Genomic DNA, 21,931 nt, shown 5'->3' with positions numbered 1-21,931 from the left:
CAAGAGCAGTAGGATGACTGAGGAGATCCAGCAGGTGCTTAAATGAATTCAGGTCCTGTCTCTCAAGTGAATTAATGCTATTGACACACATAAAAGGTTTTTAGGGACAAATATTAATAATTTTTCTGAGGCAACTGCTCCTATGATGAGATAAGTGTGTGTGTACGTGTGTGTGTGTGTGTGTGTTTAACATTTTTATCATAGATATCTGTATAACCACAAATCAAAAAGGCTTGCAGGAATTCATTTAAGACCTTTGTAAACACACACACACACACACACACACACACACACACACACACACACGCACACACACACACACACACACACACTCTTTCAGAAAATCTTGTATGGTGCAGTCGCAGCCACTCTCCTGATGCTCTCAGCTAACTAGAGCATGTAGTAATCAAATAGGGGGTAAATGCTGGAGACGTGCAAGAGTTGTTTGATGTGAAAAGCAATGTACATTTTATTTGTTTGTTGCTGATATACCTTGAAACTAGAGCAAGTGATACACAGTAACAATGTCCAAAATAAATGTTAGCTTTTTTCCACTAAGTCCTAATTTCTGTCGTATGCTTTCTTATTATTTAATTCATCTACATATTAAATTAAGTACTTACCTACTAGCGTCTCACTCCTTTCTAGAAGTACCACTGTTACTTACATTCTGAGGTTGTATTGTGTACATGCATTAATGATAATAATAATAATAATAATAATAATAATAATAAGAAGAAGAAGCTAGGAATAGATGATAGCTGCTGATAGTGCGAGACTCAGAAGGAAACCACAATGCATCTGGATGTAAAACACCAACACCCACAAAATATTTGTAAATGCATGCTGATATCATCAAAATCATCCACTAGAAGCTAAGAAGCTATGGCAGAAGTATCAGTTAACATCAGTGAACAGAAGACTTCACTCTGTGCTACATATAAGATTCTCTCACTGTCATAGAAAATGACAAATCCAAAATTTACTGAAACTCCTACATGGCAGTAGATGACACAGTCTGATGCAGTTGACCTGATGTAATTATCAACAAAGCTGAGTAAATGGCCTACTTTCTGGACATCACTGTACCCAACACACATAGTTTGTAAAACCACCTGTCTCACTTGTTTGCTTGTAGTAAAAGGATCTGGCAGATGAAGTAATAAAAGCTATAGGGAAATCTGCAGAACAGATACAGAGTTCTCAAAGTACACAGTTAACATACTGATTTCAATACTGTTTAAAGTGAGTAGACAAACAAACAAATAAATAAATAATAATCTTTTTTTGTGAATAGGTCATGTGAGGACCATGTCCCAGTTTCAGTTCTTCCAGTTTGCTTTCGTCTGTTCACTATGTTTCTTCTTTCTGTCTTCAGATCATTTTGAACCAGTCTTTTTAGCTACTCTGCCTTGGAATCCTCCCATTTTCAATACTTTTTCGCAAAAGGCTTCTCTGTTGTTTGTATCTTATGTTTTTATGTTATTTCTTTCTAAATCCTTTTTTACTTCCATGACCCAGCTTGTTATGGACTTCTTATCCCACAAATATTTGAAGATGTTATTGGTTAACCTACTGTCTTACGTTCGAAATAAATATCCAAAAAGCATGAGTCTTCTTTTTTGTCATTACATTTGAAATATTTTCTATATTTTGGTAATAATAATAATAATAATAATAATAATAATAATGTTGTGTGACGAGGGCCTCCCGTTGGGTAGACCGCTCGCCTGGAACAAGTCTTTCGATTTGACGCCATTTCAGCGACTTGCACGTTGATGGGGATGAAATGATGGTGATTAGGACAACACAACACCCAGTCCCTGAGCGGAGAAAATCTCCGACCCAGCCTGAAATCGAACCTGGGCCCTTAGGATTGTCAGCCTGTCACGCTGACCACTCAGCTACCGGTGGCGGACTATATTTTGGTATATTTCAGTATTATTTTGTAATTTCCAATCTTCTACGTTGTTTTGTGGTCCTAATTATTTTCCTTATAATTCACCTTTCTATTGATTTTTGCATATCTTATTTACCAACCACTGAATGAAGCTAATTACGAGCAGAAATTAAGAAACTACTACATACTTCCTTGAAATATCTATTGTTTATGATGTACTTTTCACGTCATCTATTTGGTCAAAATTGATACACACACCTCGGCCCTTAGGCCAGCATTCCTGGAATGTGGTAGACCTTGCAAAAGCCAAAGGGTCCAACATTCATAATGTTCTAGATCTTATTAAGTTTTCTTAGTGATCCTTTATAATTCTGTACTTGTCTTACATAATCATAGTTTCACCCCTTGACACCAAGTGTAATGTGTAGTGTTTACCATGCTGCACTATGTCAAGTAGCTCATCCTGTTCTTGTCTAGGTTTCTTGCAATACAGACCACAGTAACATGTTGCAGAAGACAGTGTTGGGGGCAACAAAAATCGTAAGATCTAGTTTGAATCCTTATGGAACTGATGTGCTTAGTGACTATGTTTTTTTATTTATTTTTATTTTTTATTGAGAAAATGTGCAGCAGTCAGACACTAATAATCTGTTTATTTCAGATCTAGATTTCAGCCACTGTGTGGCTATCATCAGCACTAAAAACATATAGGACTACATTACAATAACACATATGTATGAATTAAAATACATTATACACTACTGTTTGTGGAACTTGCAACACCAAGAAGGAAACACATGAATTCAATTAATTTAATACCACAGGTTAGGTACATGACAAGTAACAAATGATTATCTTTACAAATCTGTACATGTCCTTTGAGCCCTACTATTCAGTATGTTGTGTGGCAACCATGCACTGCAATTAGAGCTGCTATACGCCGTGGCATTGAATCAGTAAGGTTCTGAATATGTTCCTGAGCGATATCCCTCCACACATTTTGTATCTGAGCCCACAAATCTGTGACACCAGTTACTGGAGGACCGTGACGGACCAGGTGCTGACCAACCATATCCCAGACATGTTCGAAGGACGACATGTCTGGCGAATGTGCACATCGGGGAAGCAATGGTACCCGTTGCTCTTTGAAGAAGGCCTGTACATTTCTTTCAATATGTGACCGGGCATTGTCATGTTGAAATGTGGCTTGTGGAGATGCCTGAAGCAGGGGGAGTACCTCAGGCTCCAAAATTTCCGTTAGTTACCGGTTGCTGTTTAAAGTGCTCACAAGATGTATGAGGCGAAATTGGTTGTTGTAACCAATGGTGCCCCAAACCATCACACATGGTGTTTGTCCGCTGTGCCACTCCACAATGCAGCTCTACATTTTGCACTCACCACAGTACCGCTGGACACATATACAGCTATCACTGTAGGACACGTTGAAGTGGGACTCATTTTAAAAGATTACATGTTGCCACTCAGCACCCCAGTGATAGTGTTCACGTGTCCATTTCAGTCAGAGCAGTTTGTGGTTTCTGGACAATGGAAGCCAGCGTAATGGCATGCGTGTAACTAGTAGCACACGGAAATGAACTGTCGGTGCAGACAAGTTCACACCCGCTGCAGTGCTCCAGCGACAAGCCAACACTGTGCATGACGCTGTATGGTTCGTAATGGCCATCCGGACAAGATGACGGTCATCTCGTGCTGTGGTCATGTTCCATGGTTCAGTTCCCACTTGTCGCTGTGTACGACCTTACGACCTTCCGCGATCCACTGCTTCCACACACACACACACACACACACACACACACACACACACACACACACACCACTGTCATAGCAGCATGCCCTGTGCGAGCCGAAATGTCACAGTATGACCACCCTGTTTCCTGGAGACCAATCATTCCGCCCCGTTCGAACTCACTCACATGCCAATATGGCTCCCTGTGACATCGCCGAGGCATACTGGCACTCACTGTATTGTTTCCACCTTGTGTGACAACTGTGCACCAACCACACTAGGCACAACATCAACTCTGTTGTACTGACACGAGAGGGCTCTGCTTGGCCTACGTATACCCCATCTCATTGCAAAATGTATCACGTATTGCTTGCACATCCATCGCCACTTCCACCAAGTGTGGTGCTACTTGGGTAATTCTTTCTCGGTGTTGCACTTTTCACAAACGGCAGTGTAGTTTGAGCTTTGTGCAAGAGTAGATGATTAAGTAACGTACTGGTAAGATGCAAGTCAGGTCATCATTATTGCTTGTCCTTACATATAGCCCCTACTAGTTCATTTGTGTCAGCATTTAAGTTGACACTGAGACTGCTGTTTTCAAATATTACACAGCTAATCTCAGTGTATGTCATAATTACATTACATTACATTAATACTTGTTCCATAGCTCATGAATACAACATTTCGTAATGCTGTGGAATGTGTCAGTTTAACATAAGATTTCTTTACCATGGTATAATTAATGCCTCCCCCCCCCCCCTCCAGAGCCCTCTATACATATGTAGTTTAAATTACAGCATTTACTAGCCTAATGTTGGCTAGTATTTGGAAAATATAAAACATAATAGTTAAAAACATTGCTAAAAATATTTATGATAGGTATTATTTAAAAGGAGTCACTACCCACTCCACAGTCAGTCTGCATTGTCGTTGCTGTGTGCACTGTTATATGTCATCTTATGAACATGTGGAATCTCAATTGGTTGATGGGAGCATGGAGCACAGTGCACTAATAACATAAACACAGATAATTATCTTTTATTCTAAGTACTAGTAACATTAAGAAAAGAATGAATACATATATTTCTGGTAGCAGCTGAATATAAAAGTTCCTTGTTAAGACAATACACAAGTTCTGAATTATCCAATCAGGCTTCATGTTGTAAATGATAAATTACAAAGCCAATAAGCCGTAGCCAACAACTGCATGTGAACACTGAGCAGCAAGTACAAGAACAAATCACAAGTGTGTGAGAGAAGCTATTTTCACAGCTTAAATACATCCACTACTGGATCTTGGAGGGGGCGGGAGTGGGGTGGGGGGTGGGGGCATGGCCCGCAGATTATTGTGTGTATAGAGAAGCAACAATGATGGTTTGACTTGCATTTTACCAGTATGTTACTTTATCACCTATTCTTGTACAAGGCTTATACAACTGTAATATGTTTTGACTCATGCATGAGTCTTGTTGTAATGTATTCTTGTATGTTTTTAGCCTGATGATAGCCACACAGTGGTCGAAATCTAGGTCTACAATAAACAGATTATTAGTGAATGGCTGATGTACATTTTCTCAACTGTAATCAATACACACACAAATTTTATTCTGGTTCTATAGTATCTCTTCTGATGATAATCAGTCATTAGGTGAATGTTTTTCTGCCAGTCTCCATTATGTAATCATTTATTGCCTGTTAATTAGATGATTAATTCTTTCTGATGAATCAGTTCTCTCTCTTTTCCACTGAGATAAGTTCCCAGCTCCTCTCTGAATACAATCTTAGCAGTTTTGGTTTGCTTGTGTCGTCGTGATTTGTACTATACAATGTTGAATACTGCTGTGTTGCCTATTTCTCATCTTTTGTATTTGCTGACATGTCTGATACAATACAGTACTGAATGTTGTGTCTCAGTAATCAAAAGCCTCCACAATCACTGTTATTGTTTGTTGTTATTATTTTCAGGGCGTCAGTGTTCAAACCATTTTGTAAAAAGTCCTTGAGGTGGAAAATGTACTTCATTTTAAGTCTATCCGTACACTGGGAAATAACTCAGACACATTTCCTGTTGTCCTCTTGCCATTCTCATTTTATGCATATATTAATATTTTTGATGTCTGCACTTTGCCCTAATATCTCTCTCACTTTGGGTACCATTTCTGTAAACACTACAGCACTGCCATCTTCTGCATTACAACATCTAAGGTACATATGCCTAATATCATGAAAAACTCAGCTGCAAAAGTGGCCCTATAAGCACCAGAAAATTCAGTAGCACAATTCTCGGTAGAGAATATTTAGGTTTCATTAGTCTTGTTCTGCTTATATACACACTTGCTGATAGTACAACCTTCTATGGGTGAGAGTATGCTTCGTAATGCAATGTGAATGTGTCTAGTGGCAGATAAAACTTATTCGAGTGGAGTAGAACTGTCTTCAGTGAAAGTCCCTCTTTGAACTGAGCCCCAATGACCAGCTAAGACATGTCTGGAGATGCTTCAGACAGTGGTAGAATACCAACCTGACTGTCACCTGCAATACAGCCTGACAACAAGGAGTGATGGTCTGTGGTCGTAACATGACAAAGCTGGAGAGAAAGCATAAGGCTGCTGTTGAGAGATATTTGGAGCTGTGTAATTATTAGTTAAAGCTGGGGAAATTCAGTAAGGTTACACTGCTACAGTTAACGCCCAAAAGCATGAACAATAACGGACAGTCGGTACCAGTGTTTTAGAAACATCGAAGTGGTTTAGGAGCATAACCTTTAGTATAAGCTGTTGAAGAATATCAGGACTGGTTCCCTTCCTGGAAATGCATCCAATATGAAATTACTGTAGACAACTGTTGGTTGTGCTGTGTGTATATGAACAGAAGCTGGGCAAATGGTAATGGAATCTGCTGATGTAGGCATGATGATGGCCTATGGACAAAGGAATCTCCTGATGTAGGGATGATGATGACCTATGGACAAAGGTGGGATTAGCAGTAGTGAGCAGTAGTGGTAGGCACTTATAGGTAAAAACTAAGAGGGCTGCTAATTGGTACAGATGTCTTAGGCTGAGTGTTGTTTAGAAATACCAAGAATATTGATGCAGTAAGCTTAATGGCTGTCCAAGAAAGGCAATGCTATGTACACAAGCATCAGCTGTTAGTAGATGCATAACTGGACTGTACACCATAAAAGTGTACATACTATAATAACAAGACAGACATAATATCAGATAATGGCATTGCAGTGTAGCCATTATCATGTGTAACAACGCAAATTACATTAGTATTAAATATGCTGTTATAACCTTTAATCACCAATAATTGTGTGGATATTCAAACACACTCACTTAGAAACAGTAGCTGGTTACATGATAACAACTCAGTATCTCTCATTCGACTGACGTGCCGTGACATGCGGCCGGCACCGTTCGTAGCTAGGTAGTGCTCCCGCACTCAGCCGAGTTGCGGAGCGCCTCTATCACCGTTTGCACGTACTGTCGTGGCGGCACTGTTAAATGTCGTGGCACTGTCACAACACTTTTTTCCCCTTGAAAAAAAATCACTCACTTCCTTGGAGACATGGACAGTGCAGAGACATCAATGGCCTCTTGTGAGGCCCCGAGAAGATCCCGCGGAGAGACACGCGAGTATGGTCGAAAATGTCCAGGACGGAAGCTCGTGCATGGAACGTGCCTCCTGGACGAGATGATGGGTGAAAACTCCGGAGCAGCATCCATAGGTGTCGTGGACCTGGGGGTGTGCTCCAGCGAGATGGGTCCCGGAGAAGGCGGCGTTGCGACTGGGGCCGGTTCCGGCGTACTCGGAAGCGGTAGCGACGTCGGCTGCATCAACAGGACTGGCTTCTCGGGCTGGTGGAGGCGAAAGAAGGGGCGGTGGCACCGGTGCGGCCACCACTCGTGGGCGCATCTGGTCGTAATGGCGAACAAGCATGTCGTCGTCCGTACGTATTTCACAAAGCCGGCGGCCGCGAAGGGCCTTGACCACCCTTGGAATCCATTTAGGGCGAGATCCATACCCTCGTTCCCACACGTCAGCGCTCACCGAGTATTTTCCCGCACTAGGGGACACAGTACAAGGCCTGACAGCGTGAAGCAGGTGCAGTAGAGTGCGCGGTTGGTGGCCATGCAAGAGTTCAGCAGGGCTGCAATCACCCAGAGGTGTGAAGTGATAAGAACTCAGAAATTGCACCAGAGCGTCATCTGTGGAAAAATCACTAAGGAATTTTTGCATCTGGCTTTTGAAAGTGCGGACAAGGCGCTCGACCTCCCCATTCGATTGCGGATGGAAGGGCGGTTCTGTAACATGATGAATCCCTTGTCCAGTACAAAAATCACGGAAGGCCTGCAAAGAGAACTGAGTGCCATTGTCCGTGATGATCGTGGATGGAAGACCTTCTAGCGCAAAGATTTTGGACAAAGCCAGCGTCGTCGCCTCAGTGATGGGTGACGGACATCGAACAACAAACGGAAACTTCGAGAAGGCGGCAATCAACAGTAGCCAATAAGTACCGAGGAAGGGGCCGGCAAAGTCAGCGTGCACCCGTTCCCATGGCTGCGCCAGATCAGGCCACGGAGAGGGCATTGTACGAGGTGCAGCCAGTTGTTGAGCACACTGACCACACGCAGCAACGATGTGGGCGATGTCCAAATCAATACCGGGCCAATAAACATGCCTGCGGGCCAGGGGCTTAGTTTGAGAAATCCCCCAATGGTCTTCATGCAACAGTTTGAGAACATCTTTGCGAAGAGAGGCTGGCACCACGACCCGTGGAGATGCGCCATCCGTGGCCAGAAGAACAACACCATCACGAACAGACAGACGAAGGCGCAAGGCATGGTAGTTGCGAAGGGGATCCGATGCCCGGCCCTTGGTCCTGTCTGGCCAACCCCGTTGAACAAAACCGATCACCTGACGCAGGACCGGGTCCCGCGCAGTAGCCGACGCGACCTGCGAACCTGTAAGTGGAAAACCCTCGACCGCACGACGTTCTTCCTCATCAATGTGGAAACAGAGTAGTTCATCACGATTGAAAATCGGGTCGGGGGCCCATCGGCAATCGCGACAATGCGTCAGCGTTGGCGTGCTGGGCCGTGGGGCAATAGTTACTCTCATAGTGAAAATGAGACAAGTATAAGGCCCAGCGTTGGAGGCGGTGAGCTGCCTTATCCGGAAGCGACGCCGATGGGCTGAACAGAGAGACCAGCGGCTTGTGGTCGGTGATGAGGTGAAACTTAGAACCATACAAAAAAACGCTGAAATTTTTTAGATCATAAATGACAGCGAGCGCCTCCTTTTTGATTTGAGAGTAACGCCGTTGCGCATCGTTGAGGGTCTTGGAAGCATAGGCGATGGGTCTTCCGACCCATCCTCATACCGATGGGCGAGAACAGCCCCTAGGCCATACTGTGACGCGTCAGTCGCCAGAACCAAGTGCTGACCCGGACGGAATGTGGCAAGACAAGGCGCCGACTGCAAATGAGCCTTCAGGTGGACAATAGCCTGCTCACACTCGTCGGACCAACAGAAAGGGACGTTTTTGCGTAACAGCTGATGCAGAGGATGAGCTACCGCCGCCGCAGATGTAATGAATTTGTGATAATAAGCAATCTTGCCTAAAAATGCCTGAAGTTCTTTGACCGTAGACAGCCGGGGTAGAGCGTTAATGGCCGCAACGTGCTGACGTAGAGGACGTATACCCTCACGGGACAAGTGGAAACCAAGATACACAATGGAGGGTTGGAAGAACTGTGACTTGTCCAGATTGCACTTCAAACCAGCCGAATGCAAAACCCTAAACAGTGAACGCAAATTGCGAAGGTGCTCCTCACTGGAGGTCCCCGTGACAACAATGTCATCCAGATAGTTGATGCAGCAGGGAACGGAAGCCGTGAGCTGTTCCAAAAACCGCTGAAAAATGGCCGGCATGCTAGCGACGCCAAATGGTAACCGCTGGTACTGATACAACCCACAAGGAGTGTTGATGACGAGAAATTCCTTGGAAGAAGCATCCAACGGCAACTGATGGTACGCCTCCGATAAGTCAAGTTTGGAAAAGACCTGGCCCCCAGTGAGCTTGGTAAATAACTCCTCAGGACGGGGAAGAGGATAAGTGTCAATGAGGCTCTGAGCATTGACGGTGGCTTTAAAATCACCACACAATCGCAGACTCCCGTTTGGTTTAGAAACCACCCCGATTGGCGATGCCCATTCGCTGGAGGTAACAGGAAGGATAATCCCTGAAGCTGTTAACCTGTCTATCTCAGCCTTGACAGGTGCACGCAACGCCACCGGAATAGGGCGTGCACAGAAAAACTTAGGGCGAGCTGTAGGTTTAAGAGTAATGTGGGCTTCAAAATCCTTGGCACGACCCAGACCAGCAGAGAACACGGACGAAAATTCAGAACACAATCCATCCAGCTGTTGATACGGAATATCCTCAGATATGAGGTGCACATCATCATCAATGGAGAACCCGAACAACTGGAAAGCATCATAACCGAACAGGTTTTCAGTGCCCGCATGATCCACCATATAAAACGTGAGGGGCCTAACAACAGACTTGTAGGCAGTGGACACATCAAACTGGCCAATCATAGGAATTTTCTGTTTATTATAAGTTCTCAGATTTCGCGTAACTGGAGGCAAGGTAGGGGAGCCCAACTCCAAATACGTGCGAGAATTAATGAGAGTTACTGCAGAGCCAGTGTCCACTTGCATGCGAATGTCTTTATCCAGAACACGAACAGTAACAAACAACTTATTTGTTTGAGAAAGCACACAGTTAACATCCATGTCCGATGCCTCGTCCTCGTCGACACGAACTTTAGGGGACTGACACACAGAAGCAATGTGGCCTTTTTTCCTACATGAATTACACGTGGCCCAACGTTTTGGACACGTGGCCCTGTCATGCTGTACGAAACAACGTGGACAAGAAGGAAGTGCGGAACGAACCTGCTTCTGTGGTTGCTGTTTTCGCTGCGAGCGTTGCGGCCCAACGCGACGTTGTTTACGCGAGTGAACCGCCGCCACATCTTCGTTCTCCTGTGAAACAGGCAAATTGTCCATGTCGAAAGTTGACTGTACAACGCCTACATCGCACCACGCGTCTATTTGCGTGCCAGCAGCGTGAGACACTTCAAAGGATTGAGCGATGCTTAGAACTTCCGACAACGACGGGTTTGGCAGTTGTAGGGCACGTTGCCGAACTTCTTTATCAGGAGCAAGCCGTAGAATAGCATCCCTAACCATTGAATCAGCATAAGACTCATGATGAGTGTCCGTGACAAACTGACATTTCCTACTCAGACTGTGTAGTTCCGCCGCCCAAGCCCGGTAAGATTGATGGGGCTGTTTACGACACCGGTAGAACGCCATGCGGGCGGCAACGACGTGGGTGTCTTTGCGGTAATAGTTAGACAATAAGTCACACATTTCTTGGAAGGACAGGGAGGCAGGTTCCCGCAGAGGGGCTAACTGAGATAGTAGCTGATAGATCCGTGGGGAAATCCAAGATAGAAATAACAACTTACACATAGGAGCATCGACAACGCCGAAAGCCAAGAAGTGTTGCTGCAAACGCTTCTCATAATCCTCCCAGTCTTCAACGGCCTCGTCGTAAGGAGGGAATGGAGGTGGAGAAGAGGAAGACAGACGATGAGTAAGCGATGTTGACAATGCCTGAATAGCAGCCGTCAGCTGTGTTTGTTGTTCAATGAGCGCTTGCATAAGCTGTTCCATGTCTGCCCCGTCACAAACACACAAATCCACAACGCAGTGAAAATATCCCATCCTCGTCGCCAAAAAGTGTTATAACCTTTAATCACCAATAATTGCGTCAATATTCAAACACACTCACTTAGAAACAATAGCTGGTTACATGATAACAACTCAGTATCTCTCATTCGACTGCCGTGCCGTGACATGCAGCCGGCGCTGTTCGTAGCTAGGTGGCGCTCCTGCACTCAGCTGAGTTGCGGAGCGCCTCAATCGGCATTTGCGCGTATTGTCGTGGCGGCACTGTTAAATCTCGTGGCACTGTCACAACATATGCCATGATAATAAGTGTCTACATTAAGTGTGTCATACCAGAAAGTACTCCCCACACACATTTGTAAATGAAGCGGTAGTTGTTATTATGGAGGGAGAGGCACACAACAGTCAGTTGCAAAACGTACTAGTTTTCACTATACTTGCAAATCTAATTTACAGCTATTAATAGCCATCTTCAGTGCATTTTTGTTACAACTCAACAGGCTCACGGCTGTGCACATCACCATATGTTCGGACAGGTGTGTATGGGGAAGGAATGTCTAAAATGTAGTAAAAGATACATTGCTGTGTACTGTAAACATAACACACTAAGTTGCAAACGGGCACAATTAAAAGACACTTACACAGAAGCTTTCGGTGACAGCTTTTTGTCGAAAAAAGAGAAATACGGATCATTCAGTCAGTTATTCATGCACACAAGCAAGCACACTATACGCACACACTACCGCTAACTCCCACCCCTCCCCACACACACACACAGAGGCCTATACACCTGTAATAACATATGGTGACATGAAACTTTACAAATTTGTTGAGTTGTAACGAAAATGCACTGAAGATTGCTATTTATAGTCGAAATCTAGATTTGCAACTATAATAAAAACTACTGGAATTGCAACTGACTGCTGTGTGCCTCTCCTTCCTTACAATCTAAGTCACTGTGCACAACAGTTCTTGGTGGAATCAAAGTTGGTTAAGTTATTAGTGTATCAAATTAATTTAACATATTAACCTTGTCAATGGTACTTGAATGAAAGTGCAATAAACACACATCCTTGCCTGTGTAAATCCTACATCCAGGTTTAAAGGAACAGTAATTTGTTTCAGTAGACATGCTATGAAATAGTATTTCGCATAACACGTGTAAAGTAATTGTAAGATTATTAGTGTAGGAATGGTGCTCCACTTCCATTTACATTTATGTTTCTAATTAATTTTCATCTCATTTCAACTGCACACAATGTGTCAAAGTATTGTAAGAAATGTGTTATGTGATGGGGAGCTACTTGAGGTCCCATTAGCTAAAGTTTGGTGATGTCAGTGGATGCAGTGGTGGGAGAGGGCTCATTTGATTTTTTTGATGTGAGAGTGGATGTTAGATTATGACCCTCAGTGACTCATGTTTTTCACAGTCAGGAGTGCTGCCAAATGTTTTATTCTGAACACAGACTTGTGATTATGACTTCAGATGTCAGAGCATGAGACTATATTTTGTTATACACAGATTTTAGTTTACACATCTGAATGAGGGGTTAGAAGAACTGGTGTATAAGTGCACTTAGTAATTTGACCATATTAAGTGGAGACTATCATCACTCATGTGTTGCTAGTTAAATTGAAAATAAGGCATTTTTACTTTTACTGCAATTTCCATTATCTTTTATGTTTAATGACCTTTAATGCACATTATGTGTCTGCCCTCAACTTTTTGACCACAGGATCACCAGTGTAGTGGATTAATTGGTCACTATGATGTCAGGGCATAAAGCAGACAATGTACGGTTCCAGCCTGAAACATCTGTGAGCCAAGTTTTAATGAATAGTGAGGTACATTAGCCCAAGGAAGTTAAGTTACAAATGGGGCCTTTCTTGTCCAGGATGTAGACTTAAATTCATTTAATTCTGAACTTACAAGTGAGAAACAATGATCCAGGTCCTGTGAGCTGTTGGAAGTTTGTGAAGGGGCTCTTAGCTTAGTGACATTCAGCAGCAGTAGCACACAGAGTTGATAGTGATTTGAAGCCGTGCAAGAGGGAATAATACAGCAACATGAAGGTGTGTTGAATACATGTCATCTGCTTTAGCAGTGGAGATCAACAGTGCAGACATCAGATACAACTGCGAGAGCTTCACCATTAGCATTGGCAGCAGATCCAGCATCGGCAGCATCTTCGCTTTTCAATAACAACACCCAGCAAAGTGTCAATGTGTGTAGCTTTGTAGACCTACCATCAGGAATGGAAGAAGTTATGTTCAAACAGTCACCAAGCACATGTGGTTTAGTGAATAATAGTCAACTGGATAGTCTGAAGTCGAACGGGAAACTTTGGATTTGGAAGATCCAATCACTAAGATGTCACAGATGATGGGGGTTTTACAGCTTAGTATGGGAAAAATGAAGTGTTGAAACTGTACCATATTCAAAGATTGATAATGGAAACATTAAATTAAAATAATGAGTGCAAAGCGGAAGTTGATAAAATTAAAATAGATGTAGGGGGTATGATTGAGGGAAAGTTAACTGAAATTAGAATGAAAACGGACAAAATTACAATGAAGTAGGCCACTTGGTTTAAAAAATATATAAAAATTAAAATTAAAAAAAGGTAGAAAAGATGCATGATGTATTGAGGTGTGGTGTAGATAACTGTTTGCTGTGGCAGAATGCACTTGCAGGGGAAACACAGATGTCACTCTAGAATGTGTGTGAAAAAATTGTAGACTGTGAAAGGGTCATTAGAAAAACCAGTGGGGTTTGGAGGAGATTAGCTTGAAATTAGATTTGTTAGTGATAGGTCACGCTGCAACCATAATAAATGCACCATGGGAACTTCACAGTGCTTTGCTTCTTATGGAAAGTGTCATCTGATAGATTTTCTTGTTTCGTGTAAAGACAGCTTCACACTGGGAATGTCTGATGTGACAAAAATAAAATTAATGAAAAGACAGTTTCAAGGAGACCACAATAATGAGCAAATTTGTTGAATGATTTGTGTACCAGTTATGAGTCATTTGAAAGATGTTTTGTAAATGAATTCTGGAGTGAAATGAAACAGACAAGATCCAAAACAGTTTCTTGCACAGGCCGATTTATAGACATGGCAGTATGATTATGAGAGAATTTTGTATACAGGAGGTAGCTAAACTGGGGCACACAACTCGACAGCTAGGCATTCTAATTGAAATTATAACATCCAAGCAATGAATACCAGAATTGTTGCAGTGGAACATAGTACATAATGCAACGCATTCAACAGACAAATTCTAGAATTTTTTTTAGAGAAATTGGAACAAGTGCTGAAATTTAAACTGCAGAGTTTCAGCAGAAAGCAAGAGAACAGGAACTACAATGGAAGTTTTAACCAGCACAAAAGGTATCAGTCCAATTAATTTCACAGGAACAGCAACAATAATGGAAATAATTATGAAAGAGGGAATGTCCAGGAAGGAAATCTTAGAAATGATGATAGGGAGTGAGGCTGGAGGGAGCAACAATGCAAGGACAACATAACTGTAACAAGAGACCGTAAAAATAGATTTCGCCACATCTCAGATCTGGAGATGGCAGTCTAAACCAGTGTGGAAAAGAACAAGATGAGCAGCAAATCTGAAATGATATATGGAATTAGAGGGCAGATCTGAAATTATGGAAATGGAGATTGTAAAAGAGGAGAAGAAAGTAGAGAGAAACTGGAAGCAGAGCAACAGTAAGGGAAGAGAAATATATGGTAGAGATAGATTAGATGATGTGGAAATGGGAGTAAAAGATTTATTTGATTCAGTGGAGGAAGAGGCTAATAGTAGCAAACTTTTGGGAAAAAATTTGAGACCAGAAGGAGCAAGCCAATGGTTTTACGTGATGATAAAATGTTGATGAGAGGTTCTGAGTCAGACTCAGAGACCATAGTATGAAATCATGGGGAAACTATTGAGCTGGATCCCAAAATTAATACTGAGTGGTTAATGAAAGAAGAAATGGAATACTGTGTTAATGATTGCAGGTCATATGGGTAAATTTGAAAATCACTGTTATCAAAGTTGTGGGAGAATGAAAAGTTTAAGTTGGCAAGAGCATTTGATGGAAGGTGAGAGGGGCTAGGCCCAAGAGAAGCTTATGGCGAATTGTTTGCAAGATATTGAGAAATAGAAGAGATGTCCATGGTTAACATGTATGATATGAACATCAGGTGCCAGGCCTTAAAGGAAAGGGTGAGAAGAGGTCCTAATTTGATGGAAATGGAAGGTCTTATTAATTTTGCAGGAGTACTCTGTGGTAGCAAGAAAAATTTAAGCATAAATATATATTTAAGGGCAAATAATGTTGGTGAAGGCGATGTAACATTTGCCTCATCAGCTGGAGATAGTCAAGGTGATGGTTTGGAGGAATAAGATGAATTGCTGTTAGAGGAAAGCAAAAAGTGTGAGGTAAGTAATTACATTTTATGTGTAGAGGGTAAAGTTAAAGAGAGTAATATGGTGGAGGAAAAGATGAGTACATTAAAATCTGTTGAGGGGATCGAATCTCTGGCTCCAAATGACAAAGTTAAATTAGGTTAGGTTACAAAAGATATAGGTGATTACACTATAGAGGACTGGAGATTACGTAGTCAAAATTACAGACATCTTTTAGGTATGTGGGATTTTGAAAAGGCTGAGATAGGTCGGGAACTTGATAAAAGAAAAGGTGAGCCAGGGATGAAGGAATTGATAAGTTATTGGAAGGAAATAATGAGGTTTAAGATTGTTTGACAGATGAGATGAATGCATTGGAAGAGGACAAAAGTGGAAAAGGCATAGGAAATGATCTGTTATGGGAAAAATGTCTGGGGAAGCATAGAAATCAATGTCTGTGATTGGAAAATATATGTACTTGATGCTTATATGAGCAATGTGTCAGACATATTGGAAAATTTCATAAGTAGACCCAAGAACAAGATACTGATAATTTTTACAGTGAAAAATAGAACTGAAACAGGTGGGCTGAGCAAGCCAGTAAGAGAAGAAATGTTAGTAGGATTTCAAACTGACAAATCTCAGTTTAGAATGACTTGCTTTATTGTGACACAGTTAACAAAAGATGTGTTGGGCACTGATTTCACAATGAAGTATAAAACTGTGCTAAATTATCAGAAAAAAATGATTAAAATTTGAACAAGAGGGTAGGAACGGAAGAATACAGTTAAACAGTGTGCTCAATGGTGAACAGCGAATGGCTGATTTCCATGTTACAGTTACCCCAGGGGTAGTAACAGGAAAGCTATTTCACTGACCATAAATGTTTGTAATGTGTATTTGATTATGCATAAAATTATTAAGTATTACATGTTTAATATAGTATTTTTTTGGGATATGTGTGTTTTGTATTATGGTGAACTTAAAAGTACTAAAAGGTAAATAAAAAATAAGATGGCACCCAAAATTTGGTGCCAGGAGGTAGTCAAAAACAATCAGTGTAAGGTCAAGAAAGAGCGATAAATTAATCAGTTCAAGTAGGGATGATGAAGAAATAATGTAATTAAATTGTTTACGTATGTGTATAATTGTAATTATCATTTTGTTGGATTTAAAATTTATCAAGTGATAAAAATGGTTATTTACAATAAATGAACATGCAGTTCTACCAAATCATTAGGTGGTTTGCATTGCCTCTTGTCTTATCTGTATGTTGATTGTCTGGGGAAAGTATTCAGAATAAGAACTTTCGGGATTAGTTCAGACTTAGTATTCTGGTGGTTGCTTTGTGGTCCAATTTTGACAGATTCCACATCTTCTGTGCTGATGGTGGGTGCAGAATAATACATAAGAGGTTGCAAAACTCAACATCAGGTACCAGACTCGTTGCCATGAAGTGTGTAACTGGAAAATATAGGAAGAGCAACACCAGGTGCTATGAGCAATTGGCTACTATGAATGAATTAAGTGTTGTGGAGGAACAACTGTGTGTGGATATAAATCATTCAAATAAGTGAAAGCTGCAAGCCAGTAGTGATTTGCATAAATTAATGCAATTTCACAAAAGAGCTTTCATGATAATATATAAAATTACTACTTGTTTCAGCAAAAATATGCAAATTAACTTAAGTTTGAATGTATAGGATAGTGTATTTACGTGTACTGGACCATTATAATTCTATAGCTGGTAGCACTGCTTCATTCTCCACTTCAAGCTATTTGCATTGATGGTCAGACATGTATTGAAATTATGCTAATGCCAGTGGTATGCTAGGTGCTGCTGAATGTGTTATCTAATAAATTAAATGTCAAATTAAGGGGAGGTTTTGTAATGTGTCAAGGCTGGAGAGGAAGCCTGAGGCTGCCATTGAGAGTTGTTTGGAGCTAAGTAGAAGTTAAAGCTGGGGAAATCAGGTTAGATTCCACTGCTGTTGTAAGGCTCAGAAGCGTGAACAATTATTAACAGTCCGTAACATGTGTTGTGGAACTGACAGAGCAGTGGAGGAGTGTAACCATTAGTTAAAGCTGTTGAAGAACACCAGGGATGTTTTCCCTTTGGAAATGCATCCATCATGAAATTGCTACAGAAAACTGTTCATTGTGCTGTGTGTATATGAATGGGGTGGGACAAATGGTAATGGATTCAATTGAGGTAGGCATGATGAATGCCTACTGACAAAGGTGGGATTAGCAGGAGTGACCATGGGGCCTTAGCTGACCATCACTTACGGGTAACAGCTGACAGACCCGCTAACAGCTGCAGATGTCTGAAGGTAAGTGTTGTTTGGAAATACCAGGAGTCAGAACAGAACAAACATGTTAATAACTTAGAATGAGACAAGGACTATTGATGCAATAAGCTTAAGGGTTATATGAGAACCCAAGAACGGCAATGCTGCATACACAAGCCCCAACACCAATTACACCCTGTAATAACAAACAAGGCCGTCTTACAAGGTAGACATAACATCAGATAATGGCCTACCATAGTAGACTTATCATGAGTAACAGCACAAATAAGGGACCGATGATCATGTAGTTTGGTCCCTTTAACCTTCAAACCAACCAACAGCGCAAATTGCATTATTATTAAATATATTATGATGACAAGTGACTAAATTTATCATATTAATTTTACAAATTAACCTCATTGATGGCATTTGATTGAAAGTGTGATAAATGCACATCCTTGTCTATGTAAGTCATACATCTTTGTTTAAAGGAAGAGTAATTAGTGTCAGCAGACATTTTATCATATAATCTTTCATGTAGCATATGTAAATTAGTTGTAGAATTAATAGTGTAGGAATGTTGGTGGCGTGGATGGCTTCTCATTGGCAGGATGACGTCACGGTGAAAACAGCATATGAAGGTGGTGGCCTCTATGTCTATAGATTTTGTTTGCACGCTTTATCGGGCATTGCTTGCAGCGCCATCCATCGCAACAGGCGGAGAACTGCAAGGAATGTAAGAAGTCTCTCTCTGCACTATTTCTTTATCAACTGCGTGCTTCCATGCATTGCTGAGTGCATATCCCGAGTCTCTGTTGAAATTATTTTCACATAGTCTAATTTCAACTGCTTCCCTGATGACAGAGTCCCAATAGTTTGAAATGTGAGCAAGTATTCTTGTTTCATCCGATAGAATATTATGTTTGTTTAACAAACTGTGCTCAGCCACTGCTGATTTTCCTAGATACCTGTATTTCAGGTGACGATGATGTTCCACACAGCAATCAGCAACAGTTCTTATAGACTGCCCATATAATTTTTGCCCCACTCGCAAGGAATGCTGAAAATTCCCAGTACTCTCAGACTGAGATTACCTTTCACGGGTCGCAACATTTCCTTAATCTTCCTGGGTGGCCGGAAGACTGGTCTCATTCCCTTCTGGCTCAGGACTCTACCGATCTTGCTGGTTGTTGCACCGCAGAATGATAGCTGTGCAATGTGTTGGTCCTCTTGATCTGTTCGAACAGCATCCTTCCTAGGTTTCTTTACCAGAGTAGATCTGATATCACGATCAGAATATCCATTTTTCTGAATACCATCGTCAGATGGTAAATCTCGGAGCCAAGATGATCCTTGTACGAAATAGTCCTTGCTCTGTGTACCAAGGTATTCAGCATAGCTCTCTTCTGAGCTGGGTGGTGAAAACTATGTGAATTTAGATATAAATCTGTATGCGATGGTTTTCTGTACACAGAATGTCTGAGACGTGCATCTGATTTTTGCCCCACCACCACATCTAAGAAGGGTAACTTCCCATTCCCTTCTCCACCTCCACTGTAAATCTTATGTTCTGGTGTATACCATTCAAATGATCAATAATGTGCTGCAGTGCCTCATTGCCATGTGGCCAGATTAAAAATGTATCGTCAACATACCTGAAGAAGCAGGATGGACGTAAGCGAGCACTGTTCAACACTCGTTCTTCGAAATCCTCCATGAAAAGTTTAGCTATGGCTGGTGACAGTGGCGAACCTATGGCTGTTCTGTCAGTCATTTCATAATGTATTCCACCACACAAAAAATAGGTGGTCATCAAAGTGTGTCGAAATAAATTCAGTGTTTCAGGAGAGAAATCAGCAGCCAACAGTTTTAACGTATCTTCTACCGGTACCTTTGTAAACAAAGAGACCACATCTAGGCTGATCATGATGTCATTTGGAACTATCCTCATCTGCTTTATGATGTCAACAAACATTTTTGAGTTATTAATATTATGGCTACAGTGGCCGACTATAGGTGCTAATAATTTGGTTAAGGGTTTTGGCAACCGATATGTAGGAGACCCAATAGCACTAACAATAGACCCCATCCTAATGGACCTTGGGTAGACCCTATAACATGGGTGGCCTTGGTGCTTTTGGTTGTATATTCTTGACTAGTTCTTCTGGGAGGCCAGAGTTCTTCAGTAGCTCCCCTGTCTTCATGCTAAGTGCTGCTGTGGGATCCCGTTTAAGAATCCGGTACATGGTATCTTCCAATGATAGGGCCACTTTCTTATGATAATCAGTAGCATTGAGGATAACTGTGGCATTCCCTTTGTCAGCTGGTAGCACAACTACATATCAGTTGGCAAAATACTTAACCAAATTATTAGCACCTATAGTCGGCCACTGTAGCCATCATATTAATAACTCAAAAGTGTTTGTTGACATCACAAAGCAGATAAGGATAGGTCCAAATGACATCATGATCAGCCTAGATGTGGTCTCTTTGTTTACAAAGGTACTGGTGGAAGATACGGTAAAAATGTTGTATGCTCATTTCTCTCCTGAAAACACTGAAGTTATTTCGACACACTTAGATGACCACTTATTTTTTGTATGGTGGAAAGTATTGTGAAATGACTTGAGAGAACAGCTATGATTTCGCCACTGTCACCAGCGATAGCTAACATTTTCATGGAGGATTTCGAAGAATGAGCATTGAACAGTGCTCCCTTACGTTCATTCTGCTTCTTCAGGTATGTTGACGATACATTTTTAATCTGGCCACATGGCAATGAGGCACTGCAGCACTTTATTGATTATTTGAATGGTATACACCAGAAATCCTTGGGTAACAGAAGAAATACTGAATTTAATTGATGAAAGGAGAAAATATAAAGATGCAATAAGTGAAGCAGGCAAAAAGGAATACAAACGTCTCAAAAACGAGATCGACAGGAAGTGCAAAATCGCTAAGCAGGGATGGCTAGAGGATAAATGTAAGGATGTAGAGGGTTATCTCACTAGGGGTAAGATAGATACTGCCTACAGGAAAATTAAAGAGACCTTTGGAGAAAAGAGAACCACTTGTATGAATATCAAGAGCTCAGATGAAAACCCAGTTCTAAGCAAAGAAGGGAAAGCAGAAAGGTGGAGGGAGTATATAGAGGGCTTATACAAGAGCAATGTACTTGAGGACAATATTATGGAACTGGAAGAGGATGTAGATGAAGATGAAATGGGAGATACGATACTGCGTGAAGAGTTTGACAGAGCACTGGAAGACCTGGGTCGAAACAAGGCCCCCAGAGTAGACAACATTCCATTGGAACTACTGACGGCCTTGGGAGAGCCAGTCCTTACAAAACTCTACCATCTGGTGAGCAAGATGTATGAGACAGGCGAAATACCCTCAGACTTCAAGAAGAATATAATAATTCCAATCCCAAAGAAAGCAGGTGTTGACAGATGTGAAAATTACTAAACTATCATTTTAATAAGTCACAGCTGCAAAATACTAACGTGAATTCTTTACAGACGAATGGAAGGACTGGTGGAGGCCGAGCTCAGGGGGGATCAGTTTGGATTCCATAGAGGTGTTGGAACACGTGAGGCAATACTGACCTTATGACTTATCTTAGAAGAAAGATTAAGGAAAGGCAAACCTACGTTTCTAGCATTTGTAGACTTAAAGAAAGCTTTTGACAATGTTGACTGGAATATTCTCTTTCAAATTCTAAAGGTGGCAAGGGTAAAATACAGGAAGCGAAAGGCTATTTACAATTTGTACAGAAACCAGATGGGAGTTACAAGAGTTGAGGGGCATGAAAGG

This window comes from Schistocerca nitens, chromosome 3, assembly GCF_023898315.1.
Source record: "Schistocerca nitens isolate TAMUIC-IGC-003100 chromosome 3, iqSchNite1.1, whole genome shotgun sequence".
Taxonomy (NCBI): Eukaryota; Metazoa; Arthropoda; class Insecta; order Orthoptera; family Acrididae; genus Schistocerca; species Schistocerca nitens.
The sequence above is the reverse complement of the archived record's forward strand: the minus strand, read 5'-3'. Positions refer to the sequence as shown.